Source organism: Panulirus ornatus, chromosome 17, assembly GCF_036320965.1.
Source record: "Panulirus ornatus isolate Po-2019 chromosome 17, ASM3632096v1, whole genome shotgun sequence".
NCBI classification, from domain to species: Eukaryota; Metazoa; Arthropoda; class Malacostraca; order Decapoda; family Palinuridae; genus Panulirus; species Panulirus ornatus.
In genome coordinates, this window is record NC_092240.1 from 14,315,478 (window position 1) to 14,330,000 (window position 14,523).

The 14,523-nt window shown below is 41.3% G+C and overlaps 1 protein-coding gene across 1 annotated transcript in view; it reads right to left on the reverse strand.

Moving 5' to 3' along the window:
* LOC139754459 (uncharacterized) overlaps positions 1-10,204 on the reverse strand; it is a 413,997-nt gene extending 403,793 nt beyond the window's left edge. Inside the window, exon 1 of the mRNA XM_071671732.1 lies at positions 9,604-10,204. The gene's annotated coding sequence lies outside the window, so the exon portion shown is untranslated. The remainder of the gene's footprint in view (positions 1-9,603) is intronic.
* Positions 10,205-14,523: the final 4,319 nt, after the last annotated feature.

A 14,523-nucleotide genomic window follows, 5' to 3' on the forward strand; every position in this document is an offset into this window, starting at 1 on the left:
CGTTAGCGAGGCAGCACTAAGAATAGCGGACTGAGCCCTAGATGGAATATCCTCACTTGGCTACCTTTGTTCCCTTTTTTGGAAAATGAAAAACGGGAAGGGAGGACTTCCAGCCCCCCGCTCCTTCCCTTTTTAGTCGCCTTGTACGACACGCAGGGAATACGTGGAAAGTATTCTTTCTCCCCTATCGCCAGGGATGATATATATACATACATATATATATATATATATATATATATATATATATATATATTTTTTTTTTTTTTTTTTTTTTTTTTTTTTTTTTTTTTTTTTTTTATACTTTGTCGCTGTCTCCCGCGTCTGCGAGGTAGCGCAAGGAAACAGACGAAAGAAATGGCCCAACCCCCCCCCCCCCCATACACATGTACATACACATGTCCACACACGTGTATACATACCTACACAGCTTTCCATGGTCCACCCCAGACGCCTCACATGCCCTGATTCACTCCACTGACAGCACGTCAACCCCTGTATACCACATCGCTCCAATTCACTCTATTCCTTGCCCTCCTTACACCCTCCTGCATGTTCAGGCCCCGATCACACAAAATCTTTTTCACTCCATCTTTCCACCTCCAATTTGGTCTCCCTCTTCTCCTCGTTCCCTCCACCTCCGACACATATATCCTCTTGGTCAATCTTTCCTCACTCATTCTCTCCATGTGCCCAAACCATTTCAAAACACCCTCTTCTGCTCTCTCAACCACGCTCTTTTTATTTCCACACATCTCTCTTACCCTTACGTTACTTACTCGATCAAACCACCTCACACCACACATTGTCCTCAAACATCTCATTTCCAGCACATCCATCCTCCTGCGCACAACTCTATCCATAGCCCACGCCTCGCAACCATACAACATTGTTGGAACCACTATTCCTTCAAACATACCCATTTTTGCTTTCCGAGATAATGTTCTCGACTTCCACACATTTTTCAAGGCTCCCAAAATTTTCGCCCCCTCCCCCACCCTATGATCCACATATATATATATATATATAGATTTTTTTTTTTTTTTTTGCTTTGTCGCTGTCTCCCGCGTTTGCGAGGTAGCGCAAGGAAACAGACGAAAGAAATGGCCCAACCCACCCCCATACACATGTATATACCATACGTCCACACACGCAAATATACATACCTACTCAGCTTTCCATGGTTTACCCCAGACGCTTCACATGCCCTGATTCAATCCACTGACAGCACGTCAACCCCGGTATACCACATCGATCCAATTCACTCTATTCCTTGCCCTCCTTTCACCCTCCTGCATGTTCAGGCCCCGATCACACAAAATCTTTTTCACTCCATCTTTCCACCACCAATTTGGTCTCCCACTTCTCCTCGTTCCCTCCACCTCCGACACATATATCCTCTTGGTCAATCTTTCCTCACTCATTCTCTCCATGTGCCCAAACCATTTCAAAACACCCTCTTCTGCTCTCTCAACCACGCTCTTTTTATTTCCACACATCTCTCTTACCCTTACGTTACTTACTCGATCAAACCACCTCACACCACACATTGACCTCAAACATCTCATTTCCAGCACATCCATCCTCCTGCGCACAACTCTATCCATAGCCCACGCCTCGCAACCATACAACATTGTTGGAACCACTATTCCTTCAAACATACCCATTTTTGCTTTCCGAGATAATGTTCTCGACTTCTACACATTCTTCAAGGCTCCCAGGATTTTCGCCCCCTCCCCCACCCTATGATCCACTTCCGCTTCCATGGTTCCATCCGCCGCCATATCCACTCCCAGATATCTAAAACACTTTACTTCCTCCAGTTTTGCTCCATTCAAACTTACCTCCCAATTGACTTGACCCTCAACCCTACTGTACCTAATAACCTTGCTCTTATTCACATTTACTCTTACTTTCTTCTTTCACACACTTTACCAAACTCAGTCACCAGCTTCTGCAGTTTCTCACATGAATCAGCCACCAGCGCTGTATCATCAGCGAACAACAACTGACTCATTTCCCAAGCTCTCTCATCCACAACAGACTTCATACTTGCCCCTCTTTCCAAAACTCTTGGATTTACCTCCCTAACAACCCCATCCATAAACAAATTTAACAACCATGGAGACATCACACACCCCTGCCGCAAACCTACATTCACTGACAACCAATCACTATATATTTATATATATATATATATATATATATATATATATATATATATATATATATATATATATATAGTAAAAGCTTTGCGGAAGATGAAAGCCGGCAAGGCAGCAGGTTTGGATGGTATTGCAGTGGAATTTATTAAAAAAGGGGGTGACTGTATTGTTGACTGGTTGGTAAGGTTATTTAATGTATGTATGACTCATGGTGAGGTGCCTGAGGATTGGCGGAATGCGTGCATAGTGCCATTGTACAAAGGCAAAGGGGATAAGAGTGAGTGCTCAAATTACAGAGGTATAAGTTTGTTGAGTATTCCTGGTAAATTATATGGGAGGGTATTGATTGAGAGGGTGAAGGCATGTACAGAGCATCAGATTGGGGAAGAGCAGTGTGGTTTCAGAAGTGGTAGAGGATGTGTGGATCAGGTGTTTGCTTTGAAGAATGTATGTGAGAAATACTTAGAAAAGCAAATGGATTTGTATGTAGCATTTATGGATCTGGAGAAGGCATATGATAGAGTTGATAGAGATGCTCTGTGGAAGGTATTAAGAATATATGGTGTGGGAGGCAAGTTGTTAGAAGCAGTGAAAAGTTTTTATCGAGGATGTAAGGCATGTGTACGTGTAGGAAGAGAGGAAAGTGATTGGTTCTCAGTGAATGTAGGTTTGCGGCAGGGGTGTGTGATGTCTCCATGGTTGTTTAATTTGTTTATGGATGGGGTTGTTAGGGAGGTAAATGCAAGAGTCTTGGAAAGAGGGGCAAGTATGAAGTCTGTTGGGGATGAGAGAGCTTGGGAAGTGAGTCAGTTGTTGTTCGCTGATGATACAGCGCTGGTGGCTGATTCATGTGAGAAACTGCAGAAGCTGGTGACGGAGTTTGGTAAAGTGTGTGGAAGAAGAAAGTTAAGAGTAAATGTGAATAAGAGCAAGGTTATAAGGTACAGTAGGGTTGAGGGTCAAGTCAATTGGGAGGTGAGTTTGAATGGAGAAAAACTGGAGGAAGTGAAGTGTTTTAGATATCTGGGAGTGGATCTGTCAGCGGATGGAACCATGGAAGCGGAAGTGGATCATAGGGTGGGGGAGGGGGCGAAAATTTTGGGAGCCTTGAAAAATGTGTGGAAGTCGAGAACATTATCCCGGAAAGCAAAAATGGGTATGTTTGAAGGAATAGTAGTTCCAACAATGTTGTATGGTTGCGAGGCGTGGGCTATGGATAGAGTTGTGCGCAGGAGGATGGATGTGCTGGAAATGAGATGTTTGAGGACAATGTGTGGTGTGAGGTGGTTTGATCGAGTAAGTAACGTAAGGGTAAGAGAGATGTGTGGAAATAAAAAGAGCGTGGTAGAGAGAGCAGAAGAGGGTGTTTTGAAATGGTTTGGGCACATGGAGAGAATGAGTGAGGAAAGATTGACCAAGAGGATATATGTGTCGGAGGTGGAGGGAACGAGGAGAAGAGGGAGACCAAATTGGAGGTGGAAAGATGGAGTGAAAAGGATTTTGTGTGATCGGGGCCTGAACATGCAGGAGGGTGAAAGGAGGGCAAGGAATAGAGTGAATTGGAGCGATGTGGTATACAGGGGTTGACGTGCTGTCAGTGGATTGAATCAAGGCATGTGAAGCGTCCGGGGTAAACCAAGGAAAGCTGTGTAGGTATGTATATTTGCGTGTGTGGACGTGTGTATGTACATGTGTATGGGGGGGGTTGGGCCATTTCTTTCGTCTGTTTCCTTGCGCTACCTCGCAAACGCGGGAGACAGCGACAAAGTATAAAAAAAAAAAAAAAAAAAAAAAATATATATATATATATATATATATATATATATATATATATATATATATATATATATCTAATTATCCCTGGGGATAGGGGAGAAAGAATACTTCCCATGTATTCCCTGCGTGTCGTAGAAGGCGACTAAAAGGGGAGGGAGCGGGTGGCTGGAAATCCTCCCCTCTCGTTTTTTTTTTTTAATTTTCCAAAAGAAGGAACAGAGAAGGGGGCCAGGTGAGGATTTTCCCTCTAAGGCCCTGTCCTCTGTTCTTAACGCTACCTCGCAAACGCGGGAAATGGCGAATCGTATGAAAAAAAAAAAAAAAAAAAAAAAAAAAAAATATATATCTAATCTCGCGTGAGTACTGAGTTGAGAATCTGACGGTCCAATTCTTTGACTGGTATTCTGACGGATATTCCTCCTGAAGGTGTTTTATGAATATATTTTCCTGAGTCTGGCAGTGGAGGCCTTTGTCCTGTAGCTGAATGCTGTTCGTTACCCCAGCTGGGCCACTGTTATGTTATGCAAATGAAACGCATGTTGTATACAACTGCTTGCGTGTGTGTGTGTGTGTGTGTGTGTGTGTGTGTGTGTGTGTGTGTGTGTGTGTGTGTCACGGTGAGCGAATTTTACATTTGTGTTGTCCCGTTTCTTAACTTTGTTTATGCACACACACACACACACACACACACACACACACACACACACACACACACGCAAACAGATATATATATAAATATATATATATATATATATATATATATATATATATATATATATATATATATATATATATATATATATATATACATATATATATATATATATATATATATATATATATATATATATTTTTTTTTTTTTTTTTTTTTTTTTAATACTATTCGCCATTTCCCGCGATAGCGAGGTAGCGTTAAGAACAGAGGACTGGGCCTTTGAGTGAATACCCTCACCTGGCCCCCTTCTCTGTTCCTTCTTTTGGAAAATTAAAATAAAAAAAAAAAAAAAGAGGGGAGGATTTCCAGCCCCCCGCTCCCTTCCCTTTTAGTCGCCTTCTACGACACGCAGGGAATACGTGGGAAGTATTCTTTCTCCCCTATCCCCAGGGATATATATATATATATATATATATATATATATATATATATATATATATATATATATATATATATATATATATATATTTTTTTTTTTTTTTTTCTTTTTTTTCATGCATTCGCCGTTTTCCGCGTAGCGAGGTAGCGTTAAGGACAGAGGACTAAGCCTATGAGGAAAAAATTCTTACTTGGCCCCAGTTTCTGTTCCTTCTTTTGGAAAAGTCAAATGGGAGGGGGGGATATCCAGCCCCCCGCTCCCTCCTCTTTTAGTCGCCTTTTACGACACGCAGGGAATACGTGGGAAGTATTCTTACTCCCCTATCCCCAGGGATATATATATATATATATATATATATATATATATATATATATATATATATATATATATATATATATATATATATATATATATATATATATATATATATATGCGTCGTCGGACGTACAGTCTCCCGTTAAAGAATTTCTCACCCCATAGTAACGTACATTACCTTACTCCTGCAAGTAGCGCAGTCTTGGGCTGTAGGAGCCTTTAGAAAGGCCATGAGTAACACCAGAACTCCTTCAAAGATATAATTCCCGGTACAAAACCACAAATAGATAAACAGATAGACAAATGAATATCATCAGTTAAATCAACATTATCTTCAAGACACACAAGACTGCTTCCCCATCAGGACCACATGATCAAGTAGAAGGTCAACTATCACCATCTTACTGAGATTAACGTTAAACAAGACTCAGAGAAATGTCATGCATCTCTCTCTCTCTCTCTCTCTCTCTCTCTCTCTCTCTCTCTCTCTCTCTCTCTCTCTCTCTCTCTCTCTCTCTCTCTCTCTCTCACAGCCATCTCCCCCCCATCCATAATTCGTTACTTAGTATTATGAATTGGCTATAAGACTACTCATTACCTAAATGGGCACAGGAGATACGCTTGTGCCATTAGCTCACATGCCACGCGAGACTTATGTATAAAGTAGGTCTCATTATACGCCACATGAGACTTTTGGATACAATATGTTTCATTATACGCCACATGAGACATGGATACAATATGTCTCATTATACCCCACATGAAACTTATGGATACAATAAGTCTCATAGTACGCCGCATGAGACTTATGGATACAGTAAGACTCATTATACGCCACATGAGACATGGATACAGTAAGCCTCATTATACGCCACATGACACTTATGGATACAATATGTCTCATCATACGCCACATGAGACATGGATACAATATGCCTCATTATACGCCACATGAAACATATGGATACAATATGTCTCATCATACGCCACATGACACATGAATACAATATGTTTCATTATACGCCACATGAGACTTATGGATACAATATGTCTCATCATACGCCACATGACACATGAATACAATATGTCTCATCATACGCCACATGAGACATGAATACAATATGTTTCATTATCCGCCACATGACACTTATGGATACAATATGTCTCATTATATATCATTATGTAAATAATATTGCACCACCGACATTAACTCCTGTAATACACGCAGAATAAAAATCGTACATTCTGCTTCACTCAACGAAATAAAAAAACAAGATGAATTAACGTATTTCGTAAATCGAGGCTCGAGTGTATTAACCCACGTCGACGTTCACAGTATTGAGCGTTTGCGTCACACGGCACGAACAAAGCTGCATCGTTTGGCTCAGCCCAATTTAGTGACATTGTCAATGGCTATTGGTCACCTCACCCAAGTGGTGATCATAGTGCTACACAGCAGGCGGGAGTGGTGGCCAAAGCGCAATTCATATGTTGGTTCTGTGTGTGTGTGTGTGTGTGTGTGACCTCCCCTCTTCCGTTCTCTGGTGGAAGGTCAGAAAATTTCGGCTCTGTTATATGGCGAGTGCGGCGCTGGGGTGGTGGGGGGGGGGGGGGGGGGGTTGAGTGAGCACGTCTGCTAATTTCCTGTTGAATTTGCGTTGTATTGATGTATGCTGGGTGAGGGGAGAGAGAGAGAGAGAGAGAGAGAGAGAGAGAGAGAGAGAGAGAGAGAGAGAGAGAGAGAGAGAGAGAGAGAGAGAGAGAGAGAGAGAGAGAGAAAGACTGCTGCTGCTTTAATAACGCATCATATTTCTAAGACCATACGCTTATGTAGAAAACCGACCGCGCCACTCCTTCTCTCTCAGAAATAGATAAGAGAAAGACAAGGTCCTCTCCAGGAAGACGACCCCTGATAAAGATAGATAACCTCCCCCACCCCCCACCCCTTCTCTCCCCCCATCTACGAAAATAAAAACCCCTCCCCCTTCCACCGTAGTGGATTACAGAGTAGCGCAGGAACTTAAGCTTCACCTGGAGAAAGGTTTACAGGGTGTAAGGTTACGTGATCATCCGAGGCTTTTGAGAATATTCAGGGGGAATATTACAATGGTGTAAGGATAGTATTCAACAGCAGATGATACGGACCATAGAAACGTTGAGCCTTTAACAGATGATCATATATATATACATTATATATATATATACATATATATAATAATGATTATATATATATATATATATATATATATATATATATATATACATTATATATATATATACATATATATAATAATGATTATATATATATATATACGAACATAGTGTATAGAAACGCGCAACTTCATAGAACATACAAACCTCCAACAGCCAGGATCGAACCCGGGACCCCTGTGCAAGAGGCGGGAATGCTAACCGCTAGGCTGTGGGCCTGGCTAATAGGAAATACCTATTCGAATACTATGTACTCGAATACCCTTCATCTCACGTTGGTGAGCAACGGGGTCATTTCCCAACAGGCGCACATGGCCAGCAGATAGCATTTTACCGAACCTAACTGTACAACGCGGAGGTATATGAATACGAACATAGTACATAGACACGCGCACCTTCATGGAACATAGCTTATTCATTTCTGTTAATAACCTAAAATCTTATAAAAACAGAGGAGACAAAATCAAATCTGATAATTGCATGTCAGCTTTACCCTACCATCCTTGAGCACGACGGTACACCTCCCTTGAGAACGACGGTACGACCCTTGAGCACGACGGTACACCGCCCCTGAGAACGACGGCATACAATTCTTGATCAGGACGGTCGTCCTCAACATGGCATCTGCGCACTATCAAGTTGAGAGGATCATACATACTGGAGGCATCTCTAGGCCGAGATCGTCTTGCCGTCGGCCTCCAGGTCACAGTGAACGAAACAAATCCGTCATTTGATACCACATGACTTCCTTAACAAACACTCTTACTTTTAGACTTCCTCACATACATCAAAGGTGATTCTATACCGCATGTAATCCACTTACATGATGAGAGTAATGCAGCCGCATCGTAGCGATATTCATAGTGGAATATCGTTTATAATTTGTGATGTTCCAATCAGATTTCGATTATTATATATATATATATATATATATATATATATATATATATATATATATATATATATATATATATATATATATATATATATATATATATATATATATATAAATAAATATATCAATAGTTCACAATGGTGAACATGATCTAGTATCCTGATAACCACGAGGGAAATGAAACACGATAAGTTCTCAAGTGCACTTTCGCGTATCTCCCCTGACGATGTGATCATTACACGAAAATGCACTCGGGAACTTGAGTTTCATTTTCCTCGTGGTTATCAGCAAATATATATATATATATATATATATATATATATATATATATATATATATATATATATATATATATATATATATATATATATATATATATGTGTGTGTGTGTGTGTGTGTGTGTGTGTGTGTGTGGGTGTGTGTGTGTGTGTGCGTAGCATAAAACGAAAGAGAGAGAAAGTGGAAAGTGGTTAGCTGAAATAACTGAGAAATGGAGAAAATAATTCGTAGATAAATATACTTAATTGTTTCTACAATTCGGTATATTTATCTACGAATGATTTTCTCCAGGCAGACTCTCACAGACGGGAGATAGATAGATAGATAGATAGACAGATAGAAAGATAGACAGATAGGTAGATAGAGAGAGAGAGAGAGAGAGAGAGAGAGAGAGAGAGAGAGAGAGAGAGAGAGAGAGAGAGAGAGATCGTTTGTATGTGTATAATTAGCTACATAAAATCTATTAAAAAAAAATACTGCATCGCATGAAATTGTGTTGAGCTGTTCATAGACCCAATTTGAATAACCAGATAATTTCATACATTCATATATACACATACACATGCAGTTTCAAACCAACATTTTATGTATATATATATATATATATATATATATATATATATATATATATATATATATATATATATATATATATTTATCTGTGTGTGTGTGTTTGTGTGTGAAGAACATTGGTACATTATCAGTATGAACTTCTCTGGAAGAAAATAACAGGAGATAATTTATACATCTGTTACTGAACACAAACTTTTTCCCCCTTACGGATCTCAGTAACGAAGCATTAAAAATATATATGGGTATCAAAGACAAGAAATCACGACGTTACAACAAAGCACATGGTCTTCTTTCATACCTTGGGAGGTCCGTGGCCGAAGAGGATGAAGTCTTGATGGGTTTATGCTGGGTAATGGAGTAGCTTAGACTATATATATATATGTATATGTTTATATATATACACTTATATATAAACATATATCTTTGATTAAGATGCTTTGTTGTACCTGCACTCACTTTACAAAATAGAGAAAAATATATATATGTATTTGTATATAAGTTTGTTGTTAATCACTGTCTTGCTTTCCAGAAAAAGGTCACATCCCAATTTCCTATCTTTTTTTTTTTTTTTTTATCTATCCCACCTCGCCTCGGCTGTGCGATAAGCGATGACTATACACTGTCGCCCGATTTTACGAAGTTCGGTTATTCGTAGTAAGTCTCCCGTACGAAAACTTTTTTTTTTTTATTTTCGAAATGTACCTCTCCTTAACCACAGAGCCCATGAAATGATTGTTATAAGGCCGACTGGGTACGCGATCCGAGTCAATAAAGAAGGAGGGAGAGAGAGAGAGAGAGAGGAATAAAAAGAAAAGTTTTTGAAATGACGTAAAAGTCGTTCACAAGTGTGAGGCGTACGTATGGCCCCAGGAATGGCGAGAGAGTGTCCGTGCGTAGCCCTTTACGGCGGCTCAGCAACTGGTGTTCCTGCACGCGCCGGGGGTATACATGAACCTCCTCCCCTCACTGCGCAGGCGCACACCATCGCTTGACCCTCTTCCCTCGTCTACCCAGGACCTAGATACGCCATTCACCCTCACTCCTCTGACGCCTCTAATTTGTCCCTTAAGTGACGCCTTGATAGAGGCGTCTTACAGACGACAACTCTGGCAGTCCGTGGCATATGGGGGAGGACCTGGCCAGGTGAGCAGGTGATCCGGCAGGTGCCGGAGGGAGAGGAAGGGGCCGCCCAGCCACTCTAATAATGCAAGGTCTTCTCCGATACCCTGCAGGGCGGAAAGACACACACACACACACACACACACACACACACACACAATCAGTGAGGATCCTATACCAAACGTGTGTTAAATTTACTGGTTCCTAGTGTGGGGGAAATACTTATTAATTTTACTTATTATTATCATTTAATTTTCTCCTGTAAGAAATTAAGTGATTTTTGGACTTTCTTTAAAAAAACCGTTCGGGTTATAATATATTACAGATCCAAACACTTGCTGTGGTACATAGGACTTTCAGTATCTTGGATGCGAATGGTACAATGTTTGGTCATGACGGTGCGGCCCTTGAGCAAGGGCGACGATACGATATCAGACGATGATGGCCCGGCCCTTGAGCAAGGGCGACGGTACGATGTCAGGCTATGATGGCCCGGCCCTTGACCACCACGGCAGTACAATGTTAGCCCATGACAATACGATCCTCGAGCAAAACGGTACGACTTTCGAACACGACGGTACTCCGCTTGAAAATGATGGTTCGATGCTTTGGATGTGATGGTATCCTTGAGTATAATTGCCTGACCTTTGAGTTGGCCTTTAAAGGGTCAGACCATCTACTCAAGGTTCTTAACGACGATGTGCTCAAGGTTCGATCACCTTCGAGCTCAAGGGCCGAAACCGTCTTGTTCGAGGTTCGATCAGAATCGAGCTCAAATGTCGTACGTCTTTCTCAAGGATCTAAGATCACCGTCGATCTCAAGGGTCGTATCGGCGTGATTAGAAGGGTCCTGCTCAAGATTCGATCTCGGGTCGAACCCTGGTGCTCAAGGTCCCGCTATCACCGCCCAGCTCAAATACCGCAACCGTCGTGCTCGAGCAGTCAAACGCAATCAAATTCATCATTAACGTGAGTGATGTAAATCTTAAGTAATCCAGACTGCCGCTGACTGAAGGGCCTTCAGAAGCCATCATTTTTTCCCCAGCGTACTCGTTGTCAGAAGAAGAAGAAGAAGAAGAAAAAACTAATCCATTACACATGTTGGTCACACAAAGAGGATTCCCGCAACCTGTCTCCCTGGGAACGGGATGGTCTGATTCATGCACTGGACGATCTTCTTATTTCCATGGAAATGCATATTCTTTAACGTAACACAATGTACGGTGTTTTTTCAGGTTATTTAATATACATCTGCCGTATGAAACTTGTGTGTGTGTGTGTGTGTGTGTGTGTGTGTGTGTGTGTGTGTGTGTGTGAGCGTATGCGTGGGTGTGGGAGTTTACGCACATACACACACACTGACGTGGGCTCCTCTGACATGGGTCCTTTATTTCCTTCCACTGAGACAATCTTCCATCCACTGGAGGGGGTCTCCCCACCTAATTCCTGCCAGCGAGTCCAATTTCCTCACCGACCTACTATGCGGTACGGTGTCGATTTACAATTCCGGCACCCCAGGTACATACACACTCCATCCAAATATCCCTACTGTCTAAAACAGAGATCACCCTATCATAGAATTATAGAAGGTTCGTAACATTTGACCTCTCCTTCGCAAAAAAAGACAAAAACAAAATCATCCAATCGTTTTCTGATTATCATATCCAGAATTTTGCAGACGACATTCCTCAGGGAGAGCAGAACGGTCTGTAACTTGGGACAATTTTCTTGTCTCCTTCCTTAGATCTGTAAGAAAATTGCCCTCTACCATTCTCATGGCACATTAATTACCTCCAGCGACATCTTGAACGTTCCAAGTAGCTTGTCAAGTGTACCTACACTTTTCTTGAACACGTACTGAGAAAGTTCAATCTGGTCGTATTGGGTTACAGGCTCTTAAGTCTACATTTCTAGGTCTTTTCTTGATATTGCTGTGGTTTTCAGAGATCTCTTCCCTTATTTTACAAATGTCTTCCCTTGTAATCACATTTTTGAACATGTCATTTAGTTCCTCGCGTATCTTATCCACTCGAACTCTTCCATCTGAATCCCTTTAGCCTGGCTGACTGTTCTTTAACTGATGATTGAGACCTGCTGAAGCTATAGAAAAGTTGATCTCCTACCTTGTCCTATGTATCCTTCATAGAGTCTCTCTATCCCTCCTTCCTTGTCCTACTGTACTCATTTCTTGTTCTTAAACCTCTCAAATCTTTGCTGGCAAGAGTGCCATCTGTAATACTAACCTCCTTCACCTTTCTGACGTATATTACTGAAACACACATCTCACATATTCTAAGTTGTCCCCCAGCATTTGAAGCCAAAGATACCCATGTTCCCATTTCTTCATTTGAAGATGTCCCAACACCATCCACAAGAATAATCTTGACCGTGTCTACTGAACTCCATTAACCCAATTCATGTTCCCACAGAAATAGCTCAGCTCTCTGTAGTTTCCACGATCATAATGTCTACTCTCTGCGGATGGTTTCATCTGTTCCTTTTACAGTCTTCGTATGCAACATAATCTTGAGCGTTACATATTCAAACGGTGTATTTAGACCACTTTCTCTATTCCTATGCCATTTTGCGTGAAGATAAAATCGTGGAATGACTGACGGTGAATCAGCCCCTCTGATTCTAGTGTGCTCAGAGACAGGTGCTGCCACAGGATAGTTTCCCGTAAAGACTCGAAGAAAATGTGTCTTCATAACTCTTTCTTTCTCAGTAAGAGTCCACGTTCTTCCAGTCTATCCCTTCATCATTGCTCAATGCCACATTATTAGAGCTTTCTTATCTCTGGAAATTGAATATCTCATTGCTCCATGGACCATCCTGATTGGTCCCTCATTATAATCTCTCTACATTCGCTCTGGTTCATTAAAATTCTTTGGAAGATCATTCATCATCAAGACCACTACGCAATTCTATAGTTTTTCTTCCCATTGTGTATTGTTTGAGTGGGCCATCTACCAACACCTCCCCCTTCGCCTTAATCTTCTCTGTCCCTCCTTCTCATCGTCCACCCCTCTGGGCATATGAGGTTTGGAGCGTAACTCCTCCTGTGGGTGTTTTGTCTCCACCACTACAAAGAATACCAGAGTTGCTTTCCCTGATGCGGTCTGGGGATTCTATGTACCTACCTACCTTTCCATTTGCCCTCACCAGCTCCCCATGAAGTTGTATATTAAACTTTCAGCCTAAGGTGTTTTCTGATGATATTCAGTTCGGTTTACTTAAGCTGGAAGAGGGAATGGTGATTCCCATTCTAGGCTGATCTGATCCCTCTCGTGGTTTTGCTTTTTGTCAGCATTCTCTCTCTCTCTCTCTCTCTCTCTCTCTCTTGAATGCCTCTTCTGGGACATTTCTATTTTTCCTCTACCTAAGCACCTCTTGACTACACATTTCCATTCCAGATGTTCTCCCTTTAGTGTGTAATTACCTATTTACAATCACCTTTCTATACTATGCGAGGAGGGATTTGCGTACATTCGTTGGGCCCCATCAATGAATTTTAGTATCATGCAGCATCTCAAACTTCTGTGTATTGTCCACATTAACATTCTCATAATTCAGTTCGCTCCAGTCATCCACCACTCTTTTACTCTAAAACCACTTCTTTATAATTTTTCTAAAAAGTTTCTTGCTTACTTCACGTTATGTTTTCTAGCTCTTCTGTCCTTACATCTTTCGAAGAACTGTTCGCTGCGTACATCATCAAGCTGGTTTGAAAATATAAAGGTTTTGTGCGCGCGTGTGTGTGTATGTGTATATGTGAGGGGGGGGGGGGGATGTTCATTCACCTCACTATCTACTTACGGTCTGATTATGTCTACACCATAGACTCCCCAACCTTGAAGTGTCTATGGCAACTTCTAAAGAGTCCAAGACATAATCTCACTCATGTGTCATTGTTAAGCAGAATTCTCACAGCCCTTCCATTTTCACATGTGCAGATTCAATAATGGTACAACAGACCGAAGGAAAAAAAAAAAACCTACAATAACACACATGAGGACTACAGTTCATAGTATGGGTTACATACGGGCGGCCCGAAACACGAGAAATATTGGGGAGAGGCGTCGTGAAATATGATATATGA